This window comes from Trachypithecus francoisi, unplaced genomic scaffold, assembly GCF_009764315.1.
Source record: "Trachypithecus francoisi isolate TF-2019V2 unplaced genomic scaffold, Tfra_2.0 Lachesis_group8, whole genome shotgun sequence".
Taxonomy (NCBI): domain Eukaryota; kingdom Metazoa; phylum Chordata; class Mammalia; order Primates; family Cercopithecidae; genus Trachypithecus; species Trachypithecus francoisi.
The window spans coordinates 80,781,207-80,802,773 of NW_022681473.1; the positions used below are offsets into that span (position 1 = coordinate 80,781,207).

At 34.5% G+C, this 21,567-nt stretch overlaps 1 long non-coding RNA gene across 2 annotated transcripts in view; it reads left to right on the forward strand.

Annotated features, from left to right (window-relative positions):
* The first annotated feature begins 2,871 nt into the window (after window positions 1-2,871).
* The window catches only part of LOC117080330, an 84,344-nt gene continuing 65,648 nt past the window's right edge, over window positions 2,872-21,567 (forward strand). For both annotated transcript variants that reach the window (XR_004435785.1, XR_004435786.1), the window contains exons 1-2: window positions 2,872-2,909; window positions 17,999-18,076. This is a non-coding gene — a long non-coding RNA (uncharacterized LOC117080330). The remainder of the gene's footprint in view (window positions 2,910-17,998; window positions 18,077-21,567) is intronic.

The following is a 21,567-nucleotide window of genomic DNA, read 5'->3' on the forward strand; positions in this document are numbered from 1 at the left end:
TCTTTGTATTCCTCCTCAGCCTACTCAAGGTGAAGACAATGAGGATGAAAGCGTTTAAGATTATTTACTTTCACTTTGTGAATCACAGATATATTTTCTGTTCATTATAGTTTCCTTAATAACATTTTCATTTCTTTAGTTTGCTTTATTGTAAGAATACAGTAAACATACAAAATACACATAATATACAAAATCTGTTAACTATTCCTATTATTACTAACTGATGTTATCCAAATCATTTCATTATTTTAGCATTTTCCTAGCTGATTGTTGCAATGTTGTAAACTTTAGAATGTATTTATTTTTTAGGTGTATATTTACTTAGTTTTAATATGGTAACATCTGGAATTCTTTTCAACTCTATATTTAACTTTATTTAAGTCTGACTGGCTAATGAAGCATATAACTTTCATAATGTAGTCATCTTTAATAATTTTGCTGTGATTTATTCAGCAACCCATCAAATTGTAAAGAATCATCAACAAAGCAAAAAGAGAGCTAGAATCCCACTGTAATGTAGCCTTTGGCATAAGGTAGACAGTACTGTGAGCTATGTAGCATATTTGCTGTTCTTGTGCTGAGCAAATGCTACTCTACCTTTTGTAAAAAAAATTCCAAAGTCTCAAATAATTTCCAGATTACAAGTTTTAAAACTGCATTTGGATCATATCACAGTGTATCCAAAAATTAAAAAGTGACCCAAGTAATTGCATTATACAAATGCCAATTACTAAGTAAGTTCAGTTTGTTTCTTTTCATTATCTTGGACAATTATTTGACCGTAGGTCCTCAAAAAGAACAGAGTTGTGTTCTATACCAACAAAAATCTATGCATCACAATTTGTAAAAGGGAACAACAAGAAGGTTTTTGTTGCTAGTGTGAATGAAGCAAGGAGTGGCAGGAGGTGAGGTGGAGCAGTGAAATTGGGAGGGACAATGAAGATCCTTCCATAAAAATTTAAAGGAGCCACAGCTACATCCTAGAAGTAAAGTGTGTTATCAACTGCTTTTAGAAAAGGATTTTATAAAATAAGCTGTCTTACTGAGAATCTTCTAAGTGCTAGGTCCAGCAATGACCACTGAAAATGCACAGATTGAAGAAGTTTTACCTGCCCTAGCTTATAAGAAGCAATGGTAATCTAGTGTAAATGTAGAAGATAGAAAAAAAATGCAGAGGATTTGGACCACATGCACTGCAACTAGCTTGAGAAAAGAGATGGGTATCTCACTGGGTTAGGCAGTGATATGTGTAAATGATATGTGATTAATGATTGAAAACCTTTTTAAAAACCTTCTAATAAAGATATGCCTTTCTCACATTGAGTACAAATAAATATTTGAGCCCAAAATATTGTTCTAACAGATTAGTTTCTTAAATATGATAATATGTAAGTAACCCAGAGCAATGGCTGACTCATGGTTTGATCTCTAATAAAAATTATTTAAAATCGTCATACAACTTATGAGTGTTAAACCCAAATGTCATTTCTTGGGTTGTTATTTAGTAACTATTAGCAAGTCTTGATTGGAAGTCAAGTCTGATAATCTGAAAAGTGAACAGGAGAAACCCTTTCCTCAATTAATGGACACTGGAGCTACAGTGACTTCCTTTATTTCTTTCTCCAAGTCCCACCGCTTGATATATTCAAGTGAACGATCTTTCTATCACTTAGTGCTGCCAAAATCAAATACCAAAAGCACCCAGCGGAAACCGCATCCCTAATCCAAACTGAGCAAATTCTCATTCATTGATTCAGTCTTTTGTAGGAATGAGGCATACGTGGTTTTTTATTGATTTTACCTTCAAAAGGCAGCATGGACATTAAGAAAGAAAAGGTTCTTTTTGAACATATGTGGTACTTTTGTTGTTGTTGCTGTTGTCATTGTTTAAAATCTCACTCCAGTCTACAATGGTTAAGATTTTGTTACCATGGCCAGGCTTAATTGGAAGACTCAGGAACTAAAACCAAAATTCCCCTGTGTGAATGAATAACAGAGACAGAATTTTATTTACAGAACCAAGAGACAGCCCATTTCAAATGCTATGTTGTGTTAATTGGGTTGACAAAAGACTGGAAACTGTTATTTAAAAATCCTAATTAATACTTGACATTTGTTATAGAATGCAACAATTTACAAAGTTTACATATGCTTTTTAAATGTTAATCTTACCATTTCCTGTGGAGAGTGTTAGACAAGTATTAATAAATGACAAATTTTGTAAGTGAAAGGACCAAAACCATTAATCAGAGCAAGTAGATGCTGGAGAGGCAGTGTAACTGTAGTGTAGGGGTTACAAGCATGGACTCTGGAGTGAAGCATGCCAGGGTTTCAATTTTGACAATGTTATTACTGTATAATTAACTGATTAATTGTAAGTTGATTACAATTCACTGTCTTTATTAGTACAATGACAATAACCATATCTATTTTACATGGTTGTTTTGAATACAAATTAGGGAATATATATAAAAAACACTGCTTAGTGCCTGAAAGAGAGTAAACATTCATCGGATATCAACCAGTTTTATTACATGTGTCTGAGGAGTGGAAAAATACTGAATATCAGAGGTCAGAAAAGTCAGGAAACTCCCCTTAATGCTAAAACAACAAGGTTATCTGGAAAGTCCCTAGCAGGGCAAGCGGCCTTTTGTGGTTTGGTCAAAGGGCGGGAACCAATGAGCAACTGACTAATGTTTAACTTTAAATGTCAGCCAATTGTAAACCTACAACTGTAAAAATCCCCAGTGACCCTGTAACTTGCTGTAACTCGTTTGTGTCTGACTATAAAAGACTGCTGAACACCGAGCTCGGGGTCTCTCCCTAGGATCGGATACCTAGCTGGAGGGAACCGAGTTCGAACTCGAAATAAAGCGATCCCTGCCGCTTGGCTTTGTCTCTGGACTCTGGTGGTTGCTTTTGGGTCATCGCGGGTCTGGGCATTACATGTCAAGATTCTAGTCTCTGGTACCTACTTCATTGTTTTTATTTTATATGTTAGTATTGTGGTAGGTAGACTACAAATTAGTCACCAAAAGTATCTGGTCCTAACCCATGGAACCTATAAATATTTTCTTATTTGGAAAATTAACCTTTGCAGATGTGTTTAAGTTAAGGATTTTATGATAGGAAGATTATTCTGGATTCCTTTAGTAGGCCTTTAATGTCATTACAAGTTCTTTTATAAGAAAAAGGCAGAGAGAGATTTGATGTACAAACAGAGGACAAGGTAATATGAAGATGAAGGCAAGAATTGGAGTGACAGAGGCATGTACCAAGGAATGCTGGCATTCACTAGAAGGTGGAAGAGGCAAGGAATGGATGCTCCTATGGAGCATTTGGATGGAATGTGGCCCTGCTGACACATTTGATTTCAGACTTCTGACCTCCAGAATTGTGACAACATGAATATCTGTTGTTTTAAGCCACCAAGTTTGTAGTAGCTTGTTCCAGTAGTAGTAGAAAACTAATATAACTATACATTCATTAACTTAATAACGTTTTATATTTGTTCTTATGTACTATATTGATAACTAATATTAGAAGAGTAGCTTACCATTTTTTTTTTTTTAACATGTAGGATAGGCCAGTCAGCTTTTGATATATCATATAATTTCCCAACAATCCTAGGAAGCATTTCACTTGGCAATGAGTTCTTTGAATACAGGGAACTAAAAAATTCTATGTTAACTGGTATCACTCCACCTGCTATAGGGCGAGAGTTCTCTTTGAGGATGCAAATGGACCAAGTACACTTCAGCCCCAGGACATAAGGATTAATCACTTATTCCTATGTTGTTCTTAATTCACCTGCAATTCTTATTATGTATATAAATAAAAGAGATACCTTTAGGGAGTAAACAGAAAAATGTAGTATAAGGAATGTTTTCGGGAATGAGGTAGTGCATTTGCAAAACTATCAGATTTTTCGTATCCTGAATATAATGTTTTAAAGCTTATCCATAGGAATATATCTATCTTCTTGTTTTTAAAAACATAATTTTTAGTCAGATGATTAATATGAATATAAAAAAGATTTGCTCACCAAGAGACAGGTTTTTCCTCAATTCCAAGGATGCCAGATTTTCTGAAAAATGATAGTTTTGTCCCAGGAACTATTCTCTAAACTGTAGTTGAAAATAATTTAATGTAAGTTCAAGATCTCCCAGTATATGATGAGTTTAGTACTTTTGCTCTGACATAAAAATGTGTCTGAATACCCCATAAATATATACTCCTATATACCCACAAGATGTTTTTTTTTCAAATGTGTCTCATATAAAGTGTTTAGATTCCCACCCCCAACCCAAATTCTAAAGCAGGAATTCTTGCCCTAGGAACTTGAAACAGTTAGGAATTCAGATAAATTGAGTGGAGATTTTTGTAAACAGATATTTATTTTCATTTTTCTAAGTAGAGGTTTCATAGTTTTTACTAGGTTTTCATAGTGTTGTGATTCAAAAACAGAGCTTAATGAGAAACCAAGGCAGGTTGATCCCTTGAGCTTAGGAGTTTGAGACCAGCCGGGGCAATATGGTAAAAAAGAAAAAAAAAAAAAAAAAAAAGGGTCTCTACAAAACATACAAAAATCAGCTGAGCATGGTGGCACATGTCTGTAGTCTCAGGTACTCAGGAGGCTGAGGCAGGACGATTGTTTGAATTCATGAGGTAGAGGTTGTAATGAGCCGAGATGCAGCCACTGCCCTCCAGCCAGGGTGACAGAGTGAGACTCTGTCTCCAAAAAAAAAAAAAAAAAAGGAGAGGCATGGTGGCTCCTGCCTGTAATCTGAGCACTTTGGGAGGCCGAAGAGGGTGGATCATGAGGTCAGGAGTTCAAGACCAGCCTGACCAACATGGTGAAATCCTGTCTCTACTAAAGATACAAAAAAAAAAAAAAAAATAGCAGGGCATGGTGGCAGGCGCCTATAATCTCAGCTACTCAGGAGGCTGAGGCAGGGGAATTGCTTGAACTCTGGAGGTGGAGGCTGCAGTGAGCTGAGATCATGCCACTGCACTCCAGCCTGTGCAACAGTACGAGACTCCATCTCAAAAAGAAAAAAAAAAAGCCAACAACAACAAAAAACACACAAACACACACAAAGTAGCTTAAAATGAATTTGCTCCCCAGCTGTGACCTCCCTTTTTCTTTTAGGGAAGTCACCGCTGAGATACACACAGAATGTTAACAATTCTGACTAGGAAATGCTTCAGAACCCTCACCCTGCACTCAGGTACTTCTCACTATCTTCTAAATGTGGGTTGAAGCAATGTGACAAACTAGGGAATTCTATGAAGACTGAAAACTACCTATCACTACAGAAAACTATCCTGTACTAACAAACACCCTGAATTCTGATTTACTTGACACATTCAGATACAACTTGTAATAATCTTTAACAATACAGTCAGTTGAGTCTGAGATACCTGCAATACCATCTGTCCTTTCACCTCAGTGACCATATTTTTGTTGGATAAAAATATCTGCTGATGAATTGATATACAACCTTCAAATAAATTAGAAGCACTTATTTATTGTAAACCATCCTGGACTAATACCCACAACTACGATTTACTCTAGACGTTGGCTGTTATCTGAGTGTCTGAACTAAGGTAAAAAATCTTCAACAGATGATAATTGGGTAGACAGGAAATGCCTGACTTCTGCTCAGAGGTGGCTAATGCTTTAACAGGTTCAGGTATTTAAAATAATATAGAGAAAATATGTCTATAAAGAGGGAGAGGGAGGGATGGCCTGACTTTTGCTAAATTGCCTTGATGTCCTGCCTGAAGAAGCAAAATGGGAAAGCAAAGGCTAATAATGGCTAAATAAGAGGCAGAGAGCTTCTGTGGTGGCTTATAGTCTCTCGTCAATGGTAGTGGAATTGTGGAAGCAGGTCCCTAGAGGGAAGGATCCTGTGTTGTCATGGCAAATACATAGTATATGGTTCCTAGGTTTTACCCAGGAGCACCTACAGCCAATTAAGTAACATATACCCGGTAAAAGTGGAATAATAAGCCATTCTGAGGACTACGGAGCATAGAGGTCAGCTGTGGTTTGAATGTTTGTCCCCTCCTAAACTCATGTTGCATCTTAATCTCCTATATAACAGTATTAGGAATTAGGAGGTCGAGGTTTTTTTTTTTTTTTTTTTTTGAGACGGAGTCTAGCTCTGTCACCCAGGCTGGAGTGCAGGGGCGAGATCTCGGCTCACTGCAAGCTCCGCCTCCAGGTTCACGCCATTCTCCTGCCTCGGCCTCCCGAATAGCTGGGACTACAGGCGCCTGCCATTATGCTCGGCTAATTTTTTGTATTTTCAGTAGAGATGGGGTTTCACCGTGTTAGCAAGGATGGACTCAATCTCCTGACCTCGTGATCCACCCGCCTTGGCCTCCTGAAGTGCTGGGATTCCAGGCGTCAGCCACCGCACCCCGCCGGGAGGTGGAGGTTTTCAGAGTGATTGGGTCATGAGGGCTTTCCTTCATGAATGTCAACCATTCATAGATTAACAGATTAATGAATTAGTTCATAGACTGATGAATTAATGGATTAACAGGCTCATGGATTAATGGATTAATGGATTATCATGGGGGTGAATGAGTTATCATGAGAGTGTGTCTTGTTAAAAAAGCCTGGTTGGCTCTCTCATGAGCTCCCTCACCATGTCATGTCCTGTGTAGCCTGGGGACTTTGTAGAGCACTTGCACCAGAAGAAGGCCCACAGCAGGTGTAGCTCTTTGACCTTGGACTTCCCAGACTCCAGAACTGCAATTTTTTTTTTTTTTTTAATTTAGAAATCACCTGGTCTTAGATATTCAGTTACAGCAGTAAAAAACAGACAAAGATGGAGCCCAATTGACACCTAATATGGAGACCCAAAGGGCCATGATGTCTTCATGTTACTATTAGGGTCTATAGTGGCCTGAGGATAAATTTTAAAATGGGCCCTTGTATACAGTCCAATTCACAGTGTGTGTTCATGAGCCCACCCAGTGGTTATGTCATCAGTCCCTGAGTGCATCATTGACATTCATTGAGTTACCAGAGTAACCTTTACTTTAGGGACTTGCTCTGTGGAATAAGAACTATCAATCATTGTGAGGAAAGCCAAATGAAAACCTCTAATTGCCCTAACCTCATACACATACATACACATAGGTCAACAAAATAAATAAACAAAAACCATTTTATTTTTCAGGAATGGTAGTCCTATCAACAAAGACCTCAACTGAGCAGGGGTGGTGGGGTCCATACTATATCTATGTAACTTGCCAGGCTGGCTCTTGTAGAAGCTAGATAGATTCCTGAGATGGTGGAAGAAAAACCCTTCGAAAATTCATGAACTGGCTGCTTCAAATTACAGAGGGTCTAGAAGTCAAGGTACCCTCTCCAAAGTAAAAAAAAAAAAAAAAAAAAAAAAAAAAAAAAAAAAGGAAACAAATTGCTGTATCTTACATGCCCTACAAAAAGGAAGAAGCATAGTGCCTGGCAGGTCTCCGTGAGTCATGGAGGGAATATATTCCTATCAATATTATTAGCACAGAACGTTTCCAGCTTTGAGTGGGACCTAGTGAGGGCACTGTCATAGGCAGAACCACAGAACAGTCAGTCTTCCTTCTTGGGACATGTGATCTGCGAACCTAAAATGTTAGAGGGGTCAAAGAGAGAGATAAAGTATGGAGCTTGTAAAAAGTATCTGAAGGGGAGTCACAATACACATCCTGGAAGTTTAAAGTAAGGCCATGCCTTCTTCAGCAAGGTGCTCCCAGAAACAGTCTGTGCTCTCAGGGCACAGTAGAGTTAGATGACTTTAATGAAGGTACACAAAGTGACCATGCATTCAGAACTACCTATTACTAGATTGGCTTTGTTGTAATTACCAAGTCATAAAATCAGGCCATCTAAGCAGTAGTCCATAGTAAAATGGGCTTGGTACAATTGTGAAAGTGTCCAAGAAGGACCAGTGCATACAACTAAGTTCTGTTAATGGGCTGCTTAGACACCCTACTTGAGCAACTATCAGCTGCAGTTGCTGCAGTTGCTGATTTTACATGCGTGTATACTTGCTAATGTCACTGTAAACTCAAACTATTAATAACACAGTGCACTTTAATAGTTTTCATAAATCAGCATTTCTAAAGTATTGTCTTTAAGTAAATATGTGTCTTTTCTTCCTTTTGATCACTTTCAGGGCTGCATCTGTTTGCACTCCCATTTCCTTATGTACAAATTATGAATGAGAGAATAAAAATATATATATAGTAATGAATATAAATCCCCTTTGAATTCTGGTAAAAATCATTATGGATACTTTTATAAAATTAAGATAAGTTTTAAAACCAAGTTTTTAAAAGGTCTATAATAATGTTATATATATAGAAAGAAAGGAAAATAATAGAAATAGGTGAATAATGTATAATAATTTTATATAATTGAAGTTAACAACCAGAGAAAAATTCCAAAACCACAAGGCATTTATAAATCAAATATAAGTTTATTTAGTTTTCAAAGGTATACATGAATAGGAGATTGACTAGGCTAAGTCCTTATGTCTGGGTTAAATCACTGGACTCTTAGGCTTCTTACACAATATCACTAATGTGACTCAATGAATTAATATAATTTAGAAGCACAGAGAGCAGGACAGTGTGTGCCACATAGATGGAAAACACATGAAGACAAAAGCATGTTCTGAGTTTACCAATTTCATACTTCTCATTCCTCAAGCTCTGAATTCTGTATTTGTTAATAAATAAAAGTAAATATCTGAAGATATAAAGCTGGCTTTCAGTTGTGGACTTTATAACTTCTATAAGCCATTATGAACTATCTCAGATTTGAGAGCCTATTCCTTCTAGTCCAGACACTGAATAGTTTTACTTGCTGTGTTGTTGGGTTTATGCAGACAATGCTGAAAGGAGACATTTCACAGCTCTGCACTAACAAAATGCTTATGCAAATAAAGATTATGACTTAGCAAAAGAGCCGAAGGGAACATAAAAAGGCTCATTCTGAGAATGCAGTCTGCCCCTACAGAGACTAACTAGCAGAAGACCTCCAGAACTTTTGTGTCTTGGACACCAGAATGAGTAGAATTTTTCTGGTGCACATTCATTGGATGAGTTAGGTGCACTCATTAGTTCAACACTACACTGAGTTGTTGCCATACTGGATTATGTTATTAGTATCCAGCCTGGTCTCATGTTTCTGTCAACAATTGAAGAAAACTGAAATGACTGGGAGAAAAATGCATTGCAGTATCAAAATGACACTGTGTTGTTTTTCATTGGCAGTGTAGTCCTCTATTGTCATGTGGATAATCAATTCACATTCAAATTCGGTCACTCTCTGCGAACACTCATGGCCACAGATGTTATTGATGATCATAAATGAAGTCAATGCGTCTTAAAAATCTTGCCACACTCTATTTCTTAGTTACCTAATGTATCAGACCATTTGGACTGCCTTTTTAGTCATTAAGAATTTATAGTTTCCTGGGGATTCCTGGGTAACCTTTCATTTTAAGAAAACAGAATTGGGAATTACAATGTGCTCAGAAATAGCTACCATTTCAAAAGCTAAAGATTCATTTAAATTATGGAATGTGAAAACGCTAGTCCTAAAAATACTAGCAATTCATATTTGTGTGTAGAGTTTTAGTTAACTATAAAAAAGATGCAGATTATTTTTCAGAAGTGTAGGTGCAATTGATAATTGGCCCTTAACTCTGTTTCTTGACACTGTAAGTGTAAAACTAATATCACAATTATTTTTTTTAAATAGAAGTCTCAGTGGATTATATAGTTTTACATTAATTCCTGCCTATATCTAAACAGTAAATGTACTCTGCTTAACTTCATATAGTACCTTCCATGTTTACACTTTATAATGTCATGGGAAACTTATTTCTTTGGTTCTGAAAATATAGCTTAACATATCAAAAATAATTATGAAAGTGAAGACAATGAATTTTGTAAAAATCTTTGTTATATTCGAGGGTGGGAGGAATAATGTCTATATTATAAGAAAACAAATAATGGTAAAAACTCCAATTAACATACTAAGAATTTTATCAATCAATACTTAGCAAACTAACTGATTTTATTGGATTAACTGAATTATTTCAACACATTTCCTTGTAACTGCATGCTTGGTAGAGCCATACATCCTGTTCCTAGAGTGGGAAAGTCATATTTCAGAAAATAATAAAGCAATGAATATGAGTATGGGGGTGAGATTTATCATAAGAAGAGTAAAAGTGAATGTATTTTAAAGGGATGTTCAAAGCCCTTTCACCTTTTTTTAAAAATTCTCCTAACAGTCTAAGATAAACAAGGCAAGTATTTATAATATTTTCATAACAATTCATACATGCTGTAGAAGTGTACTCTAACAGAATGAGTTAACACTTGGAAGATGAAGATTCTTGTACCGACTGTGCCACAAATTAGCTGTTTGACCCACATAAACAATTTCCCCTTCTTTGAAACTTTGCTTTACTCCTTTCATCTATAGCAGGGGTCCCCAGACTCCTGGGCCACTGGTACCAGTCTATGAAGCCGTGGGGAAGCAGGGACTAGGGAGCATCACTGCCGGAGCTCCACCTACTGTCAGATCAGGGGTTTCCAAAAAAGTATCTGAGCCATTACCCAAACTTCATGAGAGAAAGCTTTTACATACTCTTACTTACTTACCACTCTTTTTTCAGTTTCTTGACATTTCTTGGCACATAGTAGACACTAAATTTTGAGAAACTTGTTCAATAGTGACTGGCTTGGTGATAGAGACATAAGTCTATCTCTTGACATCACTTTAGTCAGAATTTTTTGTTTTATTTATGAGATTACCATTAAGATATATTTGTATTAAGAAATCTAGTATTTAAATAGTTTTGTAGATCTGGGCTGGATGATCTGTATGATCTTCTAATTTTATATAAATGAGGTCTTTTGAAGGTTTTGCCTGCCAAAGGTTTAAAAGCTAAAATAGAAATAGTATTGGAACCCAAGCTTCCTGACATGGTAATCACAACTTTTAAAAAAAATAAGACTACTTAAAATAATATTTTGTTTAAAAAAGTGATTTTTCCAACTCTTTGAACACTTCAAGGAACCAGAGAAATACACTATGATGTTTAAAAACATGGTTTAAAGGTAGATATAGATTCCTAGACCAACTCTGTAACTGACAACATGCCTGATTATTTAATATGTAAAATAAAAACATTAATAACATTTCCTTATGAGATTCTTATGAAAATATAAATAACAACAGATGTGTACAAACTAAAAATCCAACTGGAAAATATATTAGAATTAATTATTCTTAATATAGCATAGAGAGAAAAGGGAGGGAACATAGAATAAAAAAGGTTAAGAGATTAAAATAAATATAGTAAGTTTCCTAAAGATACATTTAATTGTAGTTCCAAGAGGATGGGAAGGAAAGAATATGACACATACAAAGTGGAAAAGAGATATGAATCTTTCCAAATACCTTCTGTTGATTCTAGCAACTGTAAGAATATCAAGCAACATAAATAAAAAACTAGGCGCATCTAGAAACATTATGAACTTTAGAATACTAAAAATAATAGCAAAATCAAACAAAAAAAGTCAAAGAGAAGGGAGAGAAGTGAAAGAGAGATTATCTCCAGGGGTTGGAATATTAGATTATCAGCTAATTTCTCAACAGCAAAAATGAAATTCAAAAACAGAGCTTTGATAACACCAAAATGTTTAAAGTAAAAGTCCCCAATCTAGAATTTTACTTTCATCAAAAAATTACTTTTAAAAGTGAAGAAAAATAAAGACATTTTGAAAAAGCAAAACCAGAAATGCTCATAATAGTACTCACTGAATTAAATTTGAAAATATTGTTTTGTATTTAACACAAAAGAAGTTTGTTTTAATTATCATACTTTAAGTTCTAGGGTACATGTGCACAACGTGCAGGTTTGTTACATATGTATACATGTGCCATATTGGTGTGCTGCACCCATTAACTTATCATTTACATTAGGTGTATCTATAGCATTAGGATAGCACAAAAGAAGTTTTACATGAAAGAAGAAACGAGGGGGAAAGTAAGTTGTAAAATTAGTAGGTAAATAAAAGATGATTAGCCACTATGTAAAATAATCTGAATGATTTGTGAAGGGGTTCCAGAGATAGAATTAAAATACATAGCAAGAGAATGCATGTAAATTAGCAGGGATACATGAGCATAAACATACTTAAGATTATCTTAGCTCTCAGGAGAAAAGTAAAGACGTTTGTTAGTTTTAGACATTCATGTTAAATATGTATGTCACTATTCCTAAGGAAACCAATCAATAAATAAGTAAATAAATAACCAAACAAACAATATTGTACTTCCACGACTACCTGAGAGAAAGAATTAAAGATGAGGAAAAAATAACCAGTGAAAAATGTTAAGAAAATAGAAAAAAAAAGGAAGCAGATTGAACTGGACACTTACAAAGTGCAAAGGAAAATGGTAGATACAAATTCAGCTATATTACTTATTATATTAAATGGGAATTAAATAAATGCTCAAACAAAATTACAAGGATTTTAGTCTGGAGTTTTTAAAAGTAAACCTATTTTATTTGATATTTAGAATATAAAGAATGAATACACAAAGAGTAAAAGTAAAAAGATAAAATATGTGAAGAACAGTAAAGAGAAAAATTATAGAATTAGGAGATACAAAATTAATTTTAAGGCAAATTGCATGACTAGAGATAGAAAATTTCTTTCATAACTTAAGAAAAATTAAAACATGGCATAATAATTAAAATGATTGATATAATGGTATAAAAATATATAAAGCCACAAATAAGAAAACATAAGGAGATATAGACAAATTCTTAATATATTTGGATATTTTAAAACACTTAGGAAATACAGAAAAAGCTAGTAGAAATATGTAAGGAAACAGTACATTTAGCACTCTTCAGTGAACAGCCTTTTATAGGATATCAAGCCATAAGGGATTGCATTGGGAATTATACCTGATGTAAATGATGAGTTGATGAGTGCTGACGAGTTGATGGGTGCAGCACACCAACATGGCACAAGTATACATACGTAACAAACCTGCACATTATGCACATGTACCCTATAACTTAAAGTATAATAATTAAAAAAAAAAGTTTAAATTGTGCATTCTTTTAATGCATGGACAGTAAGTGTTTAAAGTGGACTCTATTCTGGGTTGCAAAGCAAGTTTCAACAAATTTGAAATGATTGAAATGATCAGAGTGTGTTATCTGACAACAGCGCTGTTAAGCTAGAAATCCATAATAAAAGCATGAGTAGAAATGTCTGATACTCTTAGAATTTACAAAACATATTTCTAAATAATTCAAGGCTCAATTATGTAATAAAAATGGAGATTATAAAATAGTTTGAACACAACAATTGGAATACTACTACATTTTAAAGTTTAAAATGTACTAATACATTAGCTTGAAATGTCCAAATTAGATAAGAAGGACTAATCACTAATATTTAAACTATCATGAATTTACATAATGAATGGTAAAATGAACACATTATCCTAATGTTGGTATGAAGTAAACAGTAAAGAGCAGAAATTAATGAGAGGAAACACACACATACACACAGAGTCACACACACAGGCACCCAAACCCACAGTAAATCAACATATCAAAAAGTTGATTCTCTGTAAGAAATAATAAATTTGGCAACTTTTAGATGAAATCCATCAAAAAATTTTTAATTATAACCAAAAATAGAATTAAATAATTCTATTATGTACCAACAACATAATTGAGGGATATCGTTTGATGACGTGGACATTAAAACAATAATAAAACTCACAATATAAACTCATATTTCAGTAAAATATGTGTAGAAGTTTTATCCTTACAATACAAACACTGAAAACAACTCAAATGCCTATCAAGGGTAAAATGGATAGATACATTGTAATATTTTCTATAATAAATTATATACAAGTTAAAAATTATGGCTATACACATCATGGGTACTTCTTCCAGACTTAACATTGAGCAAATTAAACCATGCACAAAAAATACATATCATATGATTTCATTTATATCAAGTTCAAAATTAGTCAAAGTTGATGATGAAGATAGAAAGCTGAATTGTGGTTACTATTGAGGGTATCAGCCCAAAAGTGGCATATTGAAAACTAATGGGGCACTGGATTTGTGTTTCATCTTGATCTGGGTGGTAATTACATGAATATGTGCATAGGTAAAAATTCATTATGTTGTATATTTAAGATTTATGTACATTATAAATATATAACAAAGTATTTCAATAAGAAAACATTATGGACAGATCTATGACAATGAATTTTAACAATACAAGACTAAATGTATAAATTTTCAGAAAAATATAACTTACCCTAATTCCCAAATTGACTTTAACTTGATTTGTCTTGTGACTGCAAAATTCTAAAAATAAGTATTTACTACACCCCACAAACAAGTATCACCACTACAGCATACATATGGACACACAGAATTACACACACCCACAACTGACAGACTGAAATGGCATTGACAAATACTTAGTATCTTCAGTAAAATAATTGATAAAAAACTAAGAGAAGGGAAGAGAGAGGAGCTATCAAAATTGAGGCAGGATGATAATAAACTGAAGGACACTGAAAATTACTGTTGTTGAATTAGCCAAGTGGCGTAATAAAACTTTGTTGTTACATATATTTCTCTAAAATTTTCCAATAATTCATAGTAGTTAATAGATTTTGTAAATTATGCTGTAAGGTTGTGTGTGTGAAATTCACAAAAGGAGATACATATTACCTCCGATGTTAACACCCACAATTGCTAACACATAGCACAGGAAGTCAAAGACTTCATAAGAGGGCTTGGTGAGGGCCCTGGTTTTCTGTGAGCTAAAGAAGTATGTGTGTAAAACAGGGCTTCATTTACTGAAGATCTACAGGAGCTAGGAACAACTAGGTGATAGTTCTGTGACTCCATATTGGTAGACATTCTGTTTTTCAGCTTTCTAATGTAAATGTATATAGATAGCAAGTTTGAAGAGGAAGTAAGGATCCATCATAGATAAGAAAATAGAGTAAAAGATTTTTTTTTCATTATCTCCCATTTATGAATTTTAAATTATGTCTCACTAGGCTGTGAGACCCCAGGGACAAGGAGTATGTTGGCCACTTCTGCATACTTCCATTATTAGGGATATGTTATTATAATACAAACATGGTATTTGCATTGCATTTGGTTGAATCCATAGAAATTACAGTAGCCCAATTGAAACATATTTGTTGTTTCCATGACTGAAACATATGCAAGAAATTAAATATGATATGGTTGTGTTACATCTATTTTTGTATATTTTGAATTCAGAATAACTAATGCTTAGTTCTGATACTATCAGAATTTTTGTTGGAATTTTTCAACCACTGTAGTCTTATTACAATCCTTAAATCCTTAGGATTCTGAGAATCCTGTCAAAATTCTGACTTAGAATGTTCTAAATGTATTAGCCATGTTTTTAAAATACTGTTGTATTAATTTTGTGGGGCTATATAGTCTTTGAATGATTTTTTTGAAGGGAAGGTGTTGTAATAATTCTGTAATTATCCAGTGCAATTGAGTTCTGAAAATTGTTGTAGGTTTAGGAAGCTAAGTCACATTGCTGCTATGGTTTGAAGATTTGTTTCCCCTGCCTTGCCCCCACATGCATACATTTATATGTTGAAACCTTATTACAAAGGTGAAAGTATTAGGAAGTTGGACCTTTTGGGAGGTGATTCAGTCATAAGGGTGAAGCCCTCATGGTGGAATCAGTGCCCTTATGTAAGAGACCCTAGGGAGTTACCTTATCCTTTCCTCCATGTGAGGACACAGAAAGAAGGCTTCCACTATGGAAACAGACCTCATGGGACACAAAATCTGCCAATTCCTAAGTCTTGGACTTGTCAGCCTCCGGAACTGTGATAAATAAATTTCTGTTATTCATAAGCTACCCAGTTTATGGTATTTTGTTTAGCAGCCCAAATGGACTAAGACATGGACTATATTTAAAGCAGTGCATTTTAAATGTAAGTCACATGATCTCTAACTTTAAAGCTCAGACACAGTCTTAGAGCTTCAATCAAATTGGATGACAGAAAGGAGAGTTGCTGAAGGCTTAATTCAATTCTATTGGCTTTGAGATATTGTTTTTTTTGTAAGTTCTGCTTTCATAAACTTGAAGCTGACCAGTAATGCTGGACTAGATATGTAAGCCTGTAGTCTTACCACCTAGGTATTTGCCTTCACATTTTATTTATTTTTTTATTTCAATTGTAATTTCCTATTTTATTTTGCATTGGCTGTGGGTTCCACATCAGATGTGATTTCTTTGAAATGTTTGAGTTGATATCAGCCTCCCCTTTTCCTCATTCCATCACAGAAGTCCTCCAACATCATCCAGAGACCCACTCGGTCAGCTCATCACAATCTGGAAAACAAACAAACACTCGCACACACACACACAAAACAAATTAACACAAAAACCGGTGTTTTTTTTTTTTTTTTGGCTGTGAGAAAGTAGATACATGTTACCACAAAGTAGCAATTTCCCAATCTAATATATCACAATTCCTCTGGGTATGGTTAATTGAGAAAATAATAATCATGTTTTTCCCAGAATTACCTGTTTTTCTTCTCTATGCCACCCTCCCCACACCAACTTTTCTGGGAAAAAAAGGAAGAAACTTACATTTTTATGTGGATATTTCCTGGATTGGGACAAGTATTTCTGTCCTCAGTGGAATAAGAAGCACTGCTAATACCTCTCTCTTCATTCTCACAATTCTCCAGAGCCAGAAAGGGAGAGTTTCTTCTGCTTCAAATTCTCTTTTCCCCTAACTCAAATTTTCTTTTCCTTCATTCTGGCTAACTTTCTGGCTAAGCTTTAATAGAAAAATAGATAACTTTAAATAGGCTTTAAAGAAACTATAATTTGAAGACTAGGCTAGATTACTGATATGCACTTTCTCAAATCAACAGCTTGACTGTAAGGTTATTGCAAATTCGATTTTGAATGTCAAAAAGTATTATTTTTCTTTCTTTTCATTACTTCTTTAAAAAATGTTGATGCATAGTCCAGACAGGGATATTCTAATCAACCAACTACATGACATTTAAATCATATACTCAAGAAGGTAAAAAACAATAGGTATGTATATTATTCATGTATTTGAAAAACTGTCTCTATTTTACCAAGACTGAAAATACAGCAATCCATGAAACTTGCTCTATTTTACAATCCACCAATCTGCTCACAGTAGAGTGCACATCAAACATGCCAAACATACCTATTTTTGAAACACGCCGAATTTGGCCAATGGAAAATATAGCATAAGGGAGGTATCTTGAGAATCAGTTTTTTTTTTTTTTTTTTTTTTTACTGCATATTCATGGATAGGAAAGTTAAAAATGCATTCAGTAAGAAGTTGTATTTTACTGAGCAGTCATACTCAGCATCTACTTATGTAGCCCATGAGTTTATGATTGAACAAATATCTCAAATCTTTACCTGACTTAACAGTGTCATGGATTCAAATTACCGAGGCTTTCCTCATTTGCCTTGTATTTTTGTCTTCAAGTGTCATTTACTAGTAGATATGTAAGGTGACATAATAATATGTATAACTTAACAAGACTTTTCTTTATAGAGTCGGATATTAGTAACATGTTTAATGTTTCCCGATTTAGGACTCTGTTGGACAGATCTGGAAGCATATTCATATTTGTTCTTAGTAATCAATCTATTCTAAATGACTTGAGACACATTGGACTATATTTGTATATGTCAAATAATTCACTCTAATGTCAGACAAATGTGTAATTATTTAACTATAAAAGTGGATGTGCAAAAAGCATGATTCTATATGCTATATTCAATATGTTATAAAACATAGATGCATATGCATTATATTTATCATAATACAGTACTTTCCTCTTACCCACAGTTTCAGTTACCTGCAGTCAAATGTGGCCCAATATACAGACTGGAATAAGAGACATTGGAGACTCCAAAAGATGGGCAGGTGAGAGGGGGGTGAGGGATGAAATATTATTTATTTGGTACAATCATTCCAGTATACTCCAGCCTGGGTAACAGAATGACCTTGTCTCAAACAAATAACAACACACACTCAAAAACGAAGTCCAGACTTCACCACTAAACAATGACTCTTGTAACACAACAGCACTTGTACCCCTTAATCCATAAAATTGTGTAACCCTAAGTTCAAAACAAATGTTGAATAATAAGTATTAAAAAGCAAATGTAGTCCTAAAAGATTAAGCAGAAAATTCCAGAAACAAGCAATTCATAAGTTTTAAATTGCATGTTGTTCTGAGTAGTATGATGAAATCTCATCGTACTATTCAGCTCTGTCCTGTCTAGGATATGAATCATCCCCTTGCTCAGCATATTCATACTGTACATGCTATCCACCTGTTAGCAGCTGAGAGAGATGATATTTACATAACATTTATCACTGCATATTGTTATTATTGTTTTTATAACAATTGTTTTTATAGTCTTTTATGTAACTAAAATATATCTATTTGTAGTTATTGCTATTAATGCCTTATTGTGACTAATTCATAAATTAAACTTTATCAGAGGTATATATGTATAGGAAACAGCATAGCATTTGCTAGGGGTCTTGTAATGTGTGTGTGTGTGTGTGTGTGTGTGTGTGTGTATACTCTGCAATTAGAAAGATGAAATGTAATAAAGCAACGGTAGTTAGAATGTAAGAAAAATCAGTGTACCTCAATTTGTATTATTATTGCCTTGTGTATCTGAATATTTTGAAATTCATTAATATGTCTCACACATTACAGGAAACTTATGAAATCTCTGCAGAGGAAAGAGGGAAAGTAAGGGAGGGCAGGAAAGAATAAATAAACTACTATAAGATTAAAAAGAAGAAAATACAAAGAGAGAGAAAAAGAAAAGAGGCAGACACATGGAGCATTTAAAGAAGGCATTCCTTTTGAGAATTAGGCTATAAGGAAATCAAATCTATACCTTGGGTGTAATTAGCTGCTTGTCTTAAGCAGATCAGCAAATGTGCAGTTATGCTGTATGAATTAAACGGAAGGTGACATTATCATCAAATACTGTAGATGCGGAACTTGAAATAAGATTCAACAGTATGTATGTACAATATGCATACAAGATATTTTTCTTAATTAAAAAAAGTTCTCCATTATTTTGAAAGTTTCCTTAGGAAAATTTGTTTAATTACTCATGAAAAGAAATTGATAGAGGCCGGGCGCGGTGGCTCAAGCCTGTAATCCCAGCACTTTGGGAGGCCGAGACGGGCGGATCACGAGGTCAGGAGATCGAGACCATCCTGGCTAACATGGTGAAACCCCGTCTCTACTAAAAAAAAATACAAAAAACTAGCCGGGCGACATGGCGGGCGCCTGTAGTCCCAGCTGCTTGGGAGGCTGAGGCAGGAGAATGGCGTAAACCCAGGAGGCGGAGCTTGCAGTGAGCTGAGACCCGGCCACTGCACTCCAGCCTGGGCGGCAGAGCGAGACTCCGTCTCAAAAAAAAAAAAAAAAAAAAAAAAAAAAGAAATTGATAGAATAAAAATCAACATATCTAAAGAAGATATCAAACATCTAAAGAGAATAACCTATCACAAGTATGAGGTATTGCAATTTAAAGACATCCTTGATCTAAATTTAGCCAAGTTCATTAAAAAAAACTTAGTCAAGGAATACATTTTAAAACATAATTGAAAATTAAAATATAATTTATCCCAAAGTTTACTGAAAAAGAAACTATTCTTCACCAATATTAAAAAAATGAGTCTAGAATTGGGACAGAAACCTGGATATCATTTATAAGATAAACTCTCTCCTTTGGTTGTTAAATAATTTAGTCAGTGAGCTGAATAGAATTGCTTATTTTTGCTTGTAATTCGGGCAGAGAGTCCTGGTCAGTGTCCTGAAAAGCAAACTATGATTTCAAGACTGTTAACTTATAACTCTCATAAAATGAAATAATGTTCCTGAAACCATAAGAAAATCCTCTGGAGAGACACTAAGACTTTATATGAGATGGAGGTTTATCTGTTACATTGCTCCATCAGTTTGTATCCACAGGCAAATTTACTGGAAACACTGTTCATTATCTCCTCTGAGCATAATAGTTCAGGTATGAGCAAAGCTGCTGGCTCCAGGCAGAGCAGACAAGTGGTCCAACTTTGCATGCCATATTTCTTTCAATGTTGTTCCCCAGGGCTGATACTCATCCATGAGTGTTTGTACAACTCATAGCACTCTTATTCTCTCTCTCTCTCTCTTTCTCTCTCTCTCTCTCACACACACACACACACCATTCTTTCTCTTCCCCTCACTCCAGCCTCTCTCCATGATTTCCCAAAAAAAAAAAAAAAAAAGTTTTAAGACTATCACATATTTATCTCATCTGAATTACTCAGGGTTACCTAAAATTTTAAGGCTGACTTCAGTGCAACATTCATTCATCTAGTGGAGACCAAGAAATTGATCTTTCTTTCCCTCTTCTTTAACTTGATAACTATTTATTCTATTTCCAAGGGCTTCTGTTCTCTTGAGATTATAGATTTGAATCTAAAAAAGTTAAAATTATAACATACATTTTTCAAAGTTTTTATTTTTATACTTTATCCTTTTCCTATAATGAGATACCTAACAAATACAGTTCCAGATGTTATAGTAGGCAACTCAGAAATGTATAATTTCATATAAGTAATTTATATTTTAAGTAATGTCTTCTAATTTAACCCACTTATGCCTAATGTTCCATTATTGAAATACTAAGCATGTGGGAGTTATTTATATCCTACTGCTCAAGGTCATCGCCAAAATCTGATTTTTTCACTCACGCAAAACATCAAAAAATTGTAATATCAGGCATAAATGGCTTTTGAAGTGTTGCTGGTCTGTGTAGTTTTATATAAAAGAGTATGTGAAGTGAGATGTAATTAAAAAATGTAGAGTGCATTGGGCTTCCAGTAGTGGCAATTCATCTACTGAAAATAGCTCTGACAGCTAGGAGATTTTATAGATCCAGTGAAGGCCCTGGAAAGCTAATAGCAGTGGAAAATTAAAGGGCTGTGATGCAGAAGAAAGATACCTATAATGTTTAGTATTGGGGACCACATTGCCCCTAAGGCATTGCAGAAGAATATCTGTGAGGTCAACAAGGAGGAAAGGAATGTTGACTGTCTTTTAGGCCTAACAGAACAAAAATTAGAGTTGAAGGCCATTTAGGGAGAAGGTGACCTAAAAAATCCCTAGTACTTTGGGCAGGGTCCCCATAGAAATACATTATAGAATTTAAAAAGAGACATAAGTAGAACTACTCTCAAGGACTGAAGCATAACTTTGCATTATTTTATTTCCTAAATTTAGATTCATGTGATCCAAGTGGCTAGTGTCTCTAGCCATCTGCTAGAAGTAAATATAAATTTTTTCTGAAGAAAGATAAGAGTATACTTAGTCTCTAGTTATTTTTTCCCTAAATTTA